The sequence below is a fragment of the Palaemon carinicauda genome, chromosome 14 (assembly GCF_036898095.1).
Source record: "Palaemon carinicauda isolate YSFRI2023 chromosome 14, ASM3689809v2, whole genome shotgun sequence".
Lineage (NCBI taxonomy): Eukaryota > Metazoa > Arthropoda > Malacostraca > Decapoda > Palaemonidae > Palaemon > Palaemon carinicauda.
In genome coordinates this window covers 137,138,546-137,153,701 of record NC_090738.1, presented here as the reverse complement: position 1 = coordinate 137,153,701, position 15,156 = coordinate 137,138,546, and the positions used below count along the sequence as shown (strand labels likewise).

General features: G+C 47.2%; 1 long non-coding RNA gene across 1 annotated transcript in view; it reads left to right on the top strand.

Moving 5' to 3' along the window:
* The first annotated feature begins 1,057 nt into the window (after positions 1–1,057).
* The window catches only part of LOC137653383 (uncharacterized), a 42,400-nt gene continuing 28,301 nt past the window's right edge, over positions 1,058–15,156 (top strand). The window contains exons 1-2 of the long non-coding RNA XR_011046468.1: positions 1,058–1,184; positions 3,097–3,247. This is a non-coding gene — a long non-coding RNA (uncharacterized lncRNA). The remainder of the gene's footprint in view (positions 1,185–3,096; positions 3,248–15,156) is intronic.

Sequence of the window (15,156 nt, the reverse complement as noted above, 5' to 3'; positions counted from 1 at the left end):
TTGGAGCCCCTGAACTTATAGCATCCTGCTTTTCCAACTAGGGTTATAGCTTAGCAAATAATAATAATAATAATAATAATAATAATAATAATAATAATAATAATAATAATAATAATAAAAAGACTACCAGCCATCTCTCTCTCTCTCTCTCTCTCTCTCTCTCTCTCTCTCTCTCTCTCTCTCTCTCTCTCTCTCTCTCTCCTGGATCTAGAACTAACAGAATTAATGTTAATAGTACCAGCATAATTAAATGTTATTATTGAAAGATATAAAGAAAGAGGTTGAAAGAAGAGAGAGGAAATTCTTGTATATGCCTAATTAGAGAAAACACAGTACCGGGAGATATTTCGTATATAGTTAAACTATGGTAAATGGTATTAAATACATATTAGTAGTGAAAGTTCTAATAAAGTCAGTATCAAATCATATTATTAAGAATTTTTCTTTATTTTTCCGTTTCGTCTACGTATAAAAAATATAGATTACCGTGTTTTCTATGTAAACAAAAACATCCTTCACCCTCTCTTCTTTCGAAGTCTTTCTATATATCTTTCAACGACAACAGCGATGCCAGATATGGGAATTTATCCCTATATTTGGGGATTTTGGGTGTCAGGAATATTCTGTACAAATTTCTTTGAAGAAACAAACATGAGTAAACCTTTATATTATCTTAATTTATTTGCTTGCACTTATATGAATTAAAGTGAGTAATGTCCATATTAGTAAAGCCTACGAGATCAAAAGTATATTTGTGAATATGGGAAATTTTGGGATGTTTGGAGAATTTTTGAGTTGCTTTAGGGATTTTTTTTTTTACTTGTTTTGGGGATTTTTTATTTTGAGTTTTGGGGATTTTTAGACTAAACTATCTGGCAACACAATGATAATAATTTATTCTGCTACTATCAACGTTACTATTGCTAGCTCTAGATCCAGTTTATACCTGAAATCCGGTGAATGTTTTAATAAAATTGGATGGTCAAAATGATTGAGAGTGGAGATTGAACAAGTGAAAAAAAGAAAACGTTGAAATTAGCTGAACATTATTGGAAGTGTTTTGGTGAATTTGCAATGTTGATTGTCTGCGTCAAGTCTGTCACTAAGTCATTTTTTCTCCCTTGCAAGTTGCAAGAAAACTTGCTATTTATAATGAACTGCAGTGAAACTACATTATTGTGAAGGTAATATGCCATAACTTCATTGATATTCTAATAATTATACAGTTGATGCTGTCTTTTTTTTGTGTGACCTTCCTGATATGTGTATTTTATAGCCTAGGCCCATATTTTTTTTCGAGATTAATAATTTCATGCCAGATTGGACTATCCCCAGAGTAGATTTAGCAGTACAGATTGCCAAAGGATGTATCTTGGATTTTAAATATTTAAAAAATGCAATAATGCAGAAACGAACCAAATGACGAAAACAAGATTTACAAAAGACATACCCTTATTTTACCTACTGTTACCTTACCTATTATTATCTTATCTTCTGTTACCTTACCTACACTTACCTACTCTTGCCTTGTCTACCCTTACCTTGCTTAATCAGTTTTTCATCATAAAAATGTTCGGGATACAATTTTTGGTTTCATTATAGAACAGTGCAATATTAGTTTAGGTATTGAAACTTGCATAATTGAATAGATCCTTGGAAATACACTTTATTGTATCGCATATACTACTGGCGGAAACTTCTAGTAACGAAGTTACCGATTTTGATAAAAAAAAATTACCTGTTTTTCTCCTTTTGGCATCTTAGCACAGGCCCCAGGAGCCTCCTTCCACCTGGTAGTTCAGGAATACACTAATAGTTTGTGCTTCTGTCGTAAGTTGCTTGTTCTAATAGAATGAAAGGCCCAATATTCCATATTCTATTTGTTTTCAGTATTGGAATTTGCAGTAATAATCTTAGCTCCTATTTTATTTATCGTGTTCATAATAAAAGGTAGTGTAGAAATTATATAATGTTTAATTGCTAGCAAAGCGATCAAACGGCAGAGCAAAAACTGGTAATATTTCGATAAAGTCCCACCCAGTCATTACTGCTTACCAGTACATAGGAGCTGGATGTTTTTCTTTTTTCGCGAGCGAAGCGAGTGCATGTCGGAGTAAAAGCCATGAGATTTTGGTAATATTTCTAAAGAGTCCTTAATAGTTTATGCTCTTACTCGAAAAAAAAAAAAAAATCATCAAGTTCCCATGTACTGGTAAGCGGTAATGGCGGGGTGGGACTCTACCAAAATATTACCCAAAAACCGATGTATGATTATCTCAAGTACAAAGGTATTTATAGTACAATGAATACTGCTATGAATGACTTCCTAGAAAATAGGGTGGAAAAATGCCGTTTTCTATGCGTCTAGAAGTCCTGGCAAACAAAGGTTCCTTTTTTTTTTTTTTTTTTTACTGTGTTTTTTACTGCTATTACTCCGTTTTGATTATGGTAGTTGTTTATGTATTACGATGAGTGGCGGAAACAACAAAGGTTAAAAAAAAGTTAATTTAAGTATCAATACAATTAGACTAATACACTGTATTAAAAATTTTAAGGTGTTTTGAATGCAATTAATGACGGAACATAACGCAAAGACATAGCTTTTCAGTTATGGTAGTCGACCCACTATAACTCGAAAACTATGGGTTTCTGCCAGGAATCTTTATCAAAAGCTTTCAAAACACCACAAAATACATTAGTAAAATCCGTTTATTGTACCATTCTATAATTTTGCTCAGATTTCCATATAAAAAAGTATGTTTTGCAAACATTTTTTCATCATATACTCCTTTTTCCAGTTGGGGATTAATTGAGGAATATTAATATTTTTGTGCCCAAGAAAAGCCAATAATGTATATAGGCACCTCTGTTAATCACTCGGAATTCTTTTTAGATTCTGATACATGTGGAAATGCCCAAAACATTAAGAGGATATGATCTGATATGGAGATATATTCTGTAGGGGAGTAAAAAAGTCATGTTTTACCTACAGTAATATATGTTCATAGACCAGATAAAAGTATTTTTAACATCACTTTTTATTCCAAATAATTTTTTACATTTGACTGTTATAGTTATACAAATATATTTCAACAGAAGAGGAGGTGCGAACAGCTCCACAACTTATGCCGAAAACAGCTACATTATACGTTCAGCTAATAGAAGAAAGTGGACTCATTAATTGCCCCCCATAGCTACTGAAATACTTCAGTCTTTGACCTCCTCGACTTCGACCTCCTAGACTTCAGTAAGGAACAATTCATATTTATTACATAGGCCAATGTTTTAATTATAGGTTTGTATGGGAAACAGTTTTGGCATCTGGTGGGTTATTTCAGGTAGTTTAACCCATTAGTAAGTAAAGAGAAAGACCTGGAATCCTAGGATAGGTAATGTGAGAGTGGTTATGGGGCCCACCCACTAAAAGCTGGGCCTGTCCTCGGACCTGATCTTGGGCCATGGACCCGATTCAGGTGTAGATACACCTTCAAACCTTGTGAATTTATCCCAGACCAGACTCCAGAAACATAATCCTTCTGGCCGAGGAAAAATCAGTTGAATTATATGATTAATTAGATAATTAGAATAATGGCAAATTTTTACGCCAACAATCTTTGTACGCGCGCTAGTGCCGACGATCCTCTTACGCGCGCAAGCGCTGACGATCTTCGTACGCTCGCTAACGCCGACGATCTTCTTTTGCGCGCTAGTGCTGACGATCTTCGCGCGCAAGCGCCGACGATCTTTTGAGCGCCGATGATCTTCTTACGCTCGCAAGCGCCGACGATCTTTTGAGCACCGATGATCTTCTTACGCTCGCAAGCGCCGATGATCATCTTGGCTGACGATCTTCTTTTGCGAGCGAGCTCTGATGGCGCGCTAGCGCTGACGATCTTACGCGCGCAAGCGCCGACGATCATCTTGGCTGACGATCTTCTTTCACTAGCGAGCTCTGATGGCGCGCTAGCGCTGACGATCTTCTTACGCATGCAAGCGCCGACGATCTTCGAGCGCCAACGATCTTCTTTAACGAGCGAGCGCTGACGACCTTCTTATGCGCGCAAGCGCCAACGATCTTCGAGCGCCATCGATCTTACGCGCGCAAGCACTGACGATCTTCTTGGCGAACGATCTTCTTTGGTGCGCTAGCGCTGACGATCTCCCTACGCACGTAAGCTCCGACGATCGTTCGCGCATAGGCTCCGATGGTTCCACGCGCCAACGATCTTCTTACACGCTCAAGCGCCTACAATCTTCTTGCGCGTGCAAGCGCCGACGATCTTCTTTCGCGCGCAAACACCGGCGATCTTCAAGCGCCGACAATCTTCCAGCGCCGTCGATCTTCTTTCGCGCACAAGCGCCGACAATCTTCAAGCTCCAATAACCTCGTACACGTGCACACTGACAGCCGCACGCACGCGCCGACATTTTTCACCGGCTCTTCAATCAGATTCCTGCTCAGCCTATGATGTCTCTCGCGCGACCCTGGGAGTTTTCTTATCGCGCGAGCGCCAGTGTGTCTCGCGCGCGACCCCTGGGGTTTTCCCATCGCGCGAGCGCCAGCGTGCTCCCTCTACCAAGGTGAGACCTTCTCCCACCGCACCAATGGGAGAAAGCCCACCTCGAGCAGGAGATTCGTCCCGTGTTAGGGAGAGAAGAGCCCTCAGACTTCCTTGTTGGAGTTACGTTTTCCTCCTAGGAGGGAATCGAAGGACTCTAGGAGTTCCCCAAGTAGAGCATTTGGGGACAGGAGACTTTGCTGCCAGTTCACTAGGAGGGGAGCAGCATGATTCAGAGCACCACTCCGTGGAAGAGCTTACCAGGGGAGTCTCTCTTGAGAGAGACTTTAGCCGGCAGGTGACATTCTTGACAACAGAAATCCTGAGTCAGGAGAAGGTCGCAAAGTGCGCCATACAGGCCATTTCATGGCTGGATGTCTAGCTAGGGTCTCTGGGCATCCTGCTGCGACCCGAGGATCTGTCCAAGGAGAGCATCAGGAGAGCCCTGGAGACCTTCCTTCTCTTGGGCTCACGTTCCATCGAGTTTCTGCCCCACATAGTTTCGAACTTATGGGTAAACTCGATCTTGAAATGACGTGATGCGGTGGCCGTGAGGTTCCACCCGAGGCTCCCAGCCGTGGATACCTGCAAGCTCAGACACTCTTCCATCTTGGGAAAGAGTCTGTTTGAGCCCAAGGATGCGGAACAGGCAGCTGAGAGGTGGAGGAAATCGAACCACGATTCTCTTCTCAAAAAGGGCTCTTACATATAAGCCCTACAAACCTCCAGCACCTCATCAACCTCGCCAATCCAAGACGACGAAACTGGCAGCAAAGACGAACGTGTCCAAGCAGTAGCCCTTTCCTGTCAAAGACAAGAGGGGCTGAAAATCCTCCAGGGGAAGCAAGAATCCTAGAGGGAGCGGCCAAGGCCGCAAGCACTAAGATTGGCAATCCCCCTGCATGTCCACCAGTGGGGGATGCCGGCAAGTTGCACATTCAGGTGGCAGTAACTCGGTCCGATTCCTGGACGGTCTCCGTGATCAGTCAGGAATATCGCGTCCCGTTCTTGACGTCTCTTCCTCCCCTGACAGCGAATCCAGTGGCGTTGAGTGCCTTTGTCATGGATCGCTAACGGGGCTAGCCCTTCGGGCAGAATTCGAGACCATGCTCAAGAAGGATGCTCTCCAGGAGGTCGTCGATGGCTCCCCAGGCTCCTTCAGTCAAGCCTTTCTCGTAAAGAAGGCGTCTGGAGGCTGGAGACCCATCATCGACCTCTCATCTCTGAACAAGTTTGTCAGACAAACTCCGTCCAGCATGGAGACAGCAGACACGGTCAGACTTGCAGTGAGACCGCAAGACTTCATGTGTACACTGGATCTGAAGGACGCGTACTTCCAGATCCCAATCCATCCGTCTTCCAGGAAGTACTTAAGGTTCAGCCTAGACGACAAGATCTACCAGTTCAAGGTGCTGTGTTTCGGTCTCCACAGCACCCCAGGTATTCACCAGAGTGTTCACCCTGATATCTTCGTGGACACACAGGATCGGCATCCGTCTCCTCCGCTATCTGGACGACTGGCTGATCCTGGCAGACTCGGAGTCGACCTTTCTTTGACACCGAGACAAGCTTCTGGGACTTTGCCAAGATCTAGGGATCATGGTAAACCCCGAGAAGTCTTCTCTGCCTCCATCTCAACGACTGGTATATCTAGGCATGATATTGGACACCAATCTCCACAAAGCCTTTCCATCAGACGACAGGATAGCTAGGCTGAGGAGGGTGGCGGAACCTTTCCTCAGACGAGAAGAGCTTCCAGCCCAATCGTGGTTACGTCTCATAGGACACCTTCCTCCTTGGCCCGTCTGGTTCCAAACGGCCGCCTCAGGATGAGATCCCTGCAATGTCGGCTCAAGTCCCGGTGGAATCAAGGCCTCGATTGCCCAGATATTCTGGTTCTTATGAGTCCTGCGGAACAGACGGACCTTCAGTGGTGGGGGACGGAGGGAAACCTTCGAATGGTAGTGGATCTTCTCGTCCTCCTCCCGGATTTGATGCTGTTTTCGGACGCTTCAAAAGAAGGGTGGGGGCCCAAGTTCTGAACCACAGGATCTCAGGCCTCTGGCCAGAATCAGAAAAATGACTCCACATAAATCTGCTAGAATGAAGGCCGTATATCTGGCACTTCAACAATTCCAACAGATCCTGGCGGCCCACTCCGTGGTGATCGTGAGCGACAACCCCACGGTAGTGGCTTATATCTATAAGCAGGGAGGTACCTTTTTGCAACATCTATCCCATCTTGCAGTAGAGATACTGAGATGGACCGAAGCCCACTCGATTCCACTATCGGCTCGCTTCATTCCAGGCAAGAGGAATGTGCTCGCCGACAGTCTGAGCAGAGCATTGCAGATAGTGAGTACCAAGTGGTCTTTGGATCTGCTAGTAACCAACAAAGTCCTGACTTTGTGGGGTTGACGGTGGATCTGTTCGCGACAGACTTGAACTTCAAGCTTCCGCTGTCCTGTTCCCCAGTCCCGGTCCCCAAGGCACTCTGGTAAGATGCCTTCCAACAACGGTGGGTCAACATCGACGTTTACGTCTTCCCACCGTTCGGTCTGATGAGAAGGGTGCTCAACAAGACCAGACTATCGGTTAACCTGGCAATGACCTTAATAGCTCTGCTATAGCATCATGCAGAGTGGTTCCTGGACCTTCTGCAGCTCCTGATGGAATTCTTGAGAGAACTTCCTCCACGACACGAGCTACTCGAACAACCACACTGCAACATCTTCCACAAAGCCGTAGCATCGCATCAGCTTCATGCCTGGAAACTATCCAGCATCTCCTCACAGAGGGAGGCTTTTTGCAACATGTTGCGGAAAGGATGTCTCGACACCTGCGAAAGTCATCTGCAGGGGTCTACCTGGCGAAGTGGAGAGTCTTCTGTGGTTGGTGTTGTGGAAGGGGTATCTCTCCTCTCGATGCCACTATTCCAGCAATAGCGGAGTTTCTTGTGTATTTGGGGGAAGAAATGCGCCTTTCGGTCTTGGCGGTGAAAGGCTAACGCTCGGCCTTAAGCCTGGCCTTCAGGCTGAAGGGAATGGACATTTCTTCCTCGCTGGAACTTTCACTACTCATACAAAGCTACGAGCTCACCTGCCCTCAATCGGAAGTGAGACCTCCTCCATGGAACATGGTTCGTGTCCTCAGGTCTCTTAAGAGACTTCCGTTCAAACCGTTACACCAGGTCTTCTGATCGTCACCTAACTTGGACGACGATGTTCCTGCTCGCTCTGGCCTCAGCCAAGCGAATCAGTGAACTTCATGGTCTCTCGCATGACGTCGCCCATTCAAGGGGATGGGGGGAGGTAACATCCGGGTTCGTCCCTGAGTTTGTTGCTAAGACTCAAAATCCTGGAGTTCTGGACCAACGGTTCGACTCCTTCAGGATTTCGAGTCTCCGTTCTGTAACAGATGACCCAGACTATCCCCTACTGTGCCCCGTACTGAGTCTGAGGCTCTATCTTAACAGAACAGCTGCAGTTCGTTCTCAAGTGCAAGCCCTGTTTGTGAGCACACGAAGGACGAAGAGGAGGGTCACGAAGTACACCATCTCAGCTTGGATTCGCAGGGCCATCCACCTCTCCCTGAATCCAGACCCTCCTCCGTCAACGTCGCCCTAGAGCACACGATGTCAGAGGCATCGCTATGTCCCTGACATTCAAGAGAAACTTCTCAGTGACGCAGGTTGGGGTGTGGAAGCGTCAAACGACCTTCACAGCCCGCTACCTGTAGGACGTGACCACAGGAGGCTCGTTCTCTATCGGCCCTGTGGTGGCTACACAACATTTGGTCTAACCTCAGGCTCCTTAATGGACAAGTAGCAGAAGGTTGAGGGCATTGTTACCCGGTTTTAGTCTGCATAAATGAAAAAGTATGCCTGGCCTGTACTCTTTTCTTCATCCTCCCCTCTCTTGGGGAAAGCAGCATCCTGGGTTCTCTGCATAGCTGACCTCAAACCACTGCAGTTAAACCATGCTTCCTTGTGTTCCTAGTATTAAATAATACTGTCGCGTCCCCTATACCCTGGGGAGGTGGTATTGGGAACGTCCTAGCCTTGAGCTCCATCTAAGGACTTCAGGTCGACTTCCTAGGATGGGTCACACTTCTTTCCTTCACACACAGGCTTATGTAGGCCGCACGTTCCTTGCGGAGCAAAGAACTTGCGAGGTGCAGGGACTCTTTATCTCGAGTGCTACACACTTGGATTTTGAGTCCCCGGGGAAAGCCAAAGCCAGTAAGGCTGGGACTTAACACCCTACCTAAGGGTTAAGTCACCCAATGTAAATAGCGTGGTTTGTATTTCGGTTACGGAACAAATGACAAATTCGGAGATAATTTGTATTTTTCCTAACCATGCAAACTTTAGCTATTTACACATACTTGCCCGCCAGCCCTGTCCCCCTTGAAGTCTTACCTCTAAGCGAAGTGAACCAGTTCACCGGTGTGTGAGGGGGGAGGGGTAGCTAGCTACCCCTCCCCTACCCCCTCACTAACTAGCGAGGGATTAGTTAACCCTCGTTAAAAATCTAATGGCTTGCCATTTCAGCTACGCCGAAAGTAATAACCAATGTAAATAGCTAAGGTTTGTATGGTTAGGAAAAATACAAATTACCTCCGAATTTGTCCTTTTTCAATATTAATCTTACCCGGTGATCATGTAGCTGCAACTCTGTTGCCCGACAGAAAAAACCTACGGTCGGGATACGCCAGCGATCGCTATACAGGTGGGGGTGTACAACAACAGCGCCATCTGTCGAGTAGGTACTCAGGTACTTCTTGTCAACAAGAACCAATTTTTCCTCTGTCGTGCCACCGGCAAGACCTACTTGATACGCTGTTGTTTCTGGAGTTGATTTTCACGCTATTTGGTGATGTATTCTCTCTAGATATTAGCTTTCGCTGTACAGGAGTTATTATCATTACCTTATCAAGCTTTTTTGATTAGATTTGGATTATTTGTTGACGACTTGGATAGATTTTGGATTCCCCCCTTTGACTAATTCAAGATGTCTGACCATACTCAAGTCCCCAAGTACAGGCAGTGTAGCGCTAGGGACTGTTCTAGGCGTCTTCCGAAGGCCTCTATAGATCCTCACACCGTTTGTTCCAATTGTAGGGGTAAATCCTGTCAATTGGAAGATCGATGTGAGGAATGCGCTGGGCTTTCGGAATTCGATTTTAATGAATTCCTTAAGAATGCACGTAGGCTAGAGAAGGATAGGATCAGGAGGAGTTCGTCTCGCTCTTTTGATTTTTCCTCTCCCCATGCCCCTCAACCTATTCCTTCCCCTGTAGTGGTGACTCCCGACCCTTCTACTAGCTCTCAGCAACCCTCGATGGCGGACATGATGCGTGCCATTCAGGCTCTTGGTGACAGAGTGGAGTCATTAGCTAATGACCGCAATCAACTCTTGGCCGATGTCAAAGAGTTGAAGGAGAAAAGTGCAGTGGGAAGTGTAGTGAGTGCAAGTGCGGTGAAAAGTGTCAGTGTCAGTGTTACGCATGAGGGTGCATCTGTTCGTGCCAGTCGTCCTCCCAGTCCGGGACCTCTTGCAAGCTCCCAAGCCCAGGGGAGAAGCAATGTCGAAGGACCAAAGGGTTCGACAGGCCTTGATCAGCGTACAGATGTACCCTCAGTGGTTGCGGACGTATCTTGCAGAGATCGTCCCATCCACAAACAGACGAGTGAGCCCATTCATTCCTCGTCTGTGGAAGAAGTTTCTCGTCAGAAACGCTGGACCAAGGTCTCACGACCTCTCAAGCGCAAGGTCCCTTCCGAGCGAGTCCAACGGCCCAGGTGTAGCCACTGGGTCAGTTCGGACTCGCCGCAGTCTTCCGAAGACTGCACACCTCCCAAGAGAGGTAGAGTGGTTCCGCAGCAGGCAATCACTCCGTCTGTTGCCGCACCAACCGCTGTAGACCCTAAGTGGTCTATGCTGCAGTCTATGCAGACTCAGCTAGCTTCCTTCATGCAGGAGTATCGTGCTGAGAAGGTTGACACTGCACCTGTTAACCTACAACCTGCCACGGTTGTGCGCTCAGCAGACACTGCGGCTGCCTGCTCCCACACTCCGGCTGTGAGAGCTCCACCACCGATGCGCAGTCGACCCTGCCAGACGCATGTTGACGTTAGCCGACGTGCGGCACCCTCCGTTGACATGCGTGAGCTACCGCATCAGCAGTGGGAAGGTGCTGTCAAGCTGCCGTGTTTTGACGCAATGCAGCATTCTCCGCAACCCACGGCAGTCCCCACCACGCACCATCACTCCGCTTTTGTTGTTGCCAGCTCTCAGACTGACCAGCAGCGGCATGATGTTGGATCCAGTGCAGCTACGCATGCACCCGTGCTGCCGGATTCAGCCGTTCAGCTTTCTTCTCCTCCTTTGCCGCTTCCTCCTCAGCATTCGGATGAAGGAGTCTCTGATGACGACGAAGCTGCGCATTTGGACGATCAACACTCCGACATAAAGGAACCCAAGACTACGCCTCCCTCCTTAGACTTTAGGAAAGTCCTTGCCCTGTTTAAGGAGTTGTATCCGGACCAGTTTGTGTCTGCAACCCCGCGCTCACCTCCCTCTGAGTTCGCTTAAGGCATGCAGTCAGCAGCTCCTGCCTTTACGAAGCTCGTACTCGCGCGCTCATCCAAGAGAGCTTTAAGGGTACTGGGAGAGTGGTTGCAGTCCAAGAAGCAACTTGGGAAGACATCCTTCATCTTTCCACCGACCAAGCTTGCTTCCAAATCTAGCATCTGGTATGCCACGGGAGAAGATCTCGGCTTGGGAGTTCCTGCCTCTGCCCAGGGCGACTTCTCAAGTCTGGTAGACTCTCCCCGCAGACTAGCTATGAGACGCTCCAAGATTTGCTGGACCTTTTCGGACATGGACCATCTTTTGAAGGGAGTTTTTCGTGCTTTTGAGATCTTCAACTTCCTGGACTGGTGTTTGGGAGCATTAAGCAGAAAGACCTCCCCTTCGGATAAGGACTCTGCCATGCTCATCATGTCATGCATGGACAAAGCCATTCGGGATGGGTCGGGCGAGCTTGCGGCTTCGTACGTGTCTGGAGTTCTTAAGAAGCGAGATCACCTTTGCTCCTTCTTGTCGGCGGGGATCACACCATGTCAGAAGTCAGAGTTGATGTTTGCTCCGCTTTCCAAGTGTCTCTTTCCTGAAGAGCTGATCAAGGGGATTGCCGCCTCGTTGATCCAGAAGGATACCCATGACCTGGTGGCGTCATCCGCACGTAAAGTCACAGCTTTACCTTCCGTGCCTAGACCTAGGATGGACACACCAGCGTCTAGGTTCATTCCGCCCTTTCGTGGCAGAACCTCCAGCAGAGGAGGTACCCGTGCCGATAGTCAACGTGGCAAAAAGAAGAAGGGTTCCAAGTCCTCAAAAGGCAGAGTCTGACTGCCAACCTCTCCAGACAGCAGTGGGAGCCAGGCTCAAGAACTACTGGCAGGCCTGGAAGAACAGGGGTGCAGACGCACAGTCTGTGAAGTTGCTCAGAGAGGGGTACAGGATTCCATTCTTGCGCAAGCCCCCTCTAGCAACTACTCCCATCGACCTCTCTCCCAGGTACAGAGAGGAGGACAAGAGGCTAGCTTTACAGCAAGAGGTGTCTCTCTTGCTACAAAAGGGAGCGGTAGTCATAGTCCGGGACCATCAATCCCCGGGCTTCTACAACCGTCTCTTCTTAGTAGCGAAGAAGACAGGAGGGTGGAGACCGGTGCTGGACGTCAGTGCTCTAAATGTCTTTGTCACCAAGCAGACGTTCACCATGGAGACGACGAAGTCGGTGCTAGCATCGGTCAGGAAGGAAGACTGGATGGTCTCGTTGGACCTAAAGGACGCGTACTTTCACGTCCCCGTCCATCCAGACTCCCAACCTTTCCTAAGGTTCGTCTTTGGAAAGGTCGTTTACCAGTTCCAAGCCCTGTGCTTTGGCCTAAGCACGGCACCTCTAGTGTTTACCAAACTGATGAGGAATATTGCCAAATTCCTGCATTTGGCAGACATCAGAGCCTCCCTCTATTTGGACGACTGGCTTTTAAGAGCTCCGTCAAGTCGTCGCTGTCTGGAGAATCTCAAATGGACTATGGATCTGACCAAGGAATTGGGTCTCCTGGTCAATATAGAAAAGTCCCAACTCGTCCCATCCCAAACTATAGTCTATCTAGGTATGGAGATTCAGAGTCGAGCTTTTCGGGCTTTTCCGTCGGCCCCCAGAATCAGTCAAGCCCAAGAATGCATCCAAAGCATGCTGAAAAGGAACCGATGTTCAGTCAGACAGTGGATGAGTCTAATAGGGACGCTTTCATCGCTGGACCAGTTCATCGCGTTAGGGAGACTCCACCTCCGACCCCTTCAGTATCACCTAGCTGCTCACTGGAGAAAGGACATGACGCTAGAAGCGGTCTCAGTTCCTATATCCGAAGAGATGAAGTCTGCACTGACTTGGTGGAAGAACAGCATTCTTCTCAAGGAAGGTCTATCACTGGCTGTTCAGACCCCCGACCACCTTCTCTTCTCGGACGCATCGGACACGGGCTGGGGTGCGACACTGGACGGTCGGGAATGCTCGGGCACGTGGAATCCGGATCAAAGAACACTTCACATCAACTGCAAGGAGCTACTGGCAGTTCATCTGGCCTTGAGAAGCTTCAAGTCCCTCCTTCTAGACAAGGTGGTGGAGGTGAACTCCGACAACACTACAGCCTTGGCGTACATCTCCAAGCAAGGAGGGACTCATTCGAGGAAGTTGTTCGAGATCGCAAGGGACCTCCTCACCTGGTCAAGAGATCGAAAGATATCGCTTGTAACGAGGTTCATTCAAGGCGACATGAATGTCATGGCAGACCGCCTCAGTCGGAAGGGTCAGGTCATCCCTACAGAGTGGACCCTTCACAAGAATGTTTGCAGCAGACTATGGGCCCTGTGGGGTCAGCCCACCATAGATCTGTTCGCTACCTCGATGACCAAGAGGCTCCCAAATTATTGCTCACCGATTCCGGACCCAGCAGCAGTTCACGTAGATGCCTTTCTTCTGGATTGGTCCCATCTAGACCTGTATGCGTTCCCCCCGTTCAAGATTGTCAACAAGGTACTGCAGAAGTTCGCCTCTCACGAAGGGACACGGTTGACGTTGGTTGCTCCCCTCTGGCCCGCGAGAGAATGGTTCACCGAGGTACTGCAATGGCTAGTAGACGTTCCCAGGACTCTTCCTCTAAGAGTGGACCTTCTGCGTCAGCCGCACGTAAAGAAGGTACACCCAAGCCTCCACGCTCTTCGTCTGACTGCCTTCAGACTATCGAAAGACTCTCAAGAGCTAGAGGCTTTTCGAAGGAGGCAGCCAGAGCGATTGCCAGAGCAAGGAGGACATCCACTCTCAAGGTCTACCAGTCAAAATGGGAAGTCTTCCGAAGCTGGTGCAAGGCGAATTCATTTTCCTCAACCAGTACCTCTGTAACGCAGATAGCTGACTTCCTTTTACACCTAAGGAATGTAAGATCCCTATCAGCTCCTACGATCAAAGGTTACAGAAGTATGTTGGCAGCAGTCTTCCGCCACAGAGGCTTAGATCTTTCCTTAGGTCCTTTAGTATGGGTTGCAGCCCTTCATACTTCAGCACCTAGGAGTCCCTCAGCATCCTAAGAGGATCGCGAGGCTCAGTAAGGAAGACGTACTTAAAAAGGCAGAGTAATGGTTCAAGTCGACTTCCTTACCAGGTACTTATTTATTTTATGTTTGTTATTTTGAATAACTGCTAAAATGAAATACGGGATACTTAGCTTCTAATGTTAACATGTATGCTGGTCTCCACCCACCCCCCTGGGTGTGAATCAGCTACATGATCACCGGGTAAGATTAATATTGAAAAATGTTATTTTCCTTAGTAAAATAAATTTTTGAATATACTTACCCGGTGATCATGAATTTAAGGACCCTCCCTTCCTCCCCATAGAGACCCAGTGGACCGAGGAGAAAATTGGTTCTTGTTGACAAGAAGTACCTGAGTACCTACTCGACAGATGGCGCTGTTGTTGTACACCCCCACCTGTATAGCGATCGATGGCGTATCCCGACCGTAGGTTTTTTCTGTCGGGCAACAGAGTTGCAGCTACATGATCACCGGGTAAGTATATTCAAAAATTTATTTTACTAAGGAAAATAACATTTTAACTAAGTGATTACAAGTTTGAGATGACATAAGCATTTTCATCATCTCCAATTGTGCCTATACTTTAGCTGAGCTCCAGATTTATACCTTTTACACTAGATGGCAACACCAGGCAGGTCTGAGGTTTTTGCACCTCATATCTAATTCATTAAATGAGTTATATGTGAGGTCTGAGGTGCGGGGGCAGGTCAGACTTTAATGTGGTCCCATGGTTATGCTAGCTGAAGTCCCTGTTTCTTTATCTAAGTTTTCCCCATCCAGGAGACCATGGCTTTCCAGGGAACTCAATTTTGATCTGTGTATTTTCAAATTTGTTCTGGTGTGATTCATTTATATATATCTGCTGCTAGTGTAGGCCTTGCTACACTAGTATATTTTGTCCCATCTAACTCCGAAACCTATTCTCCCACTG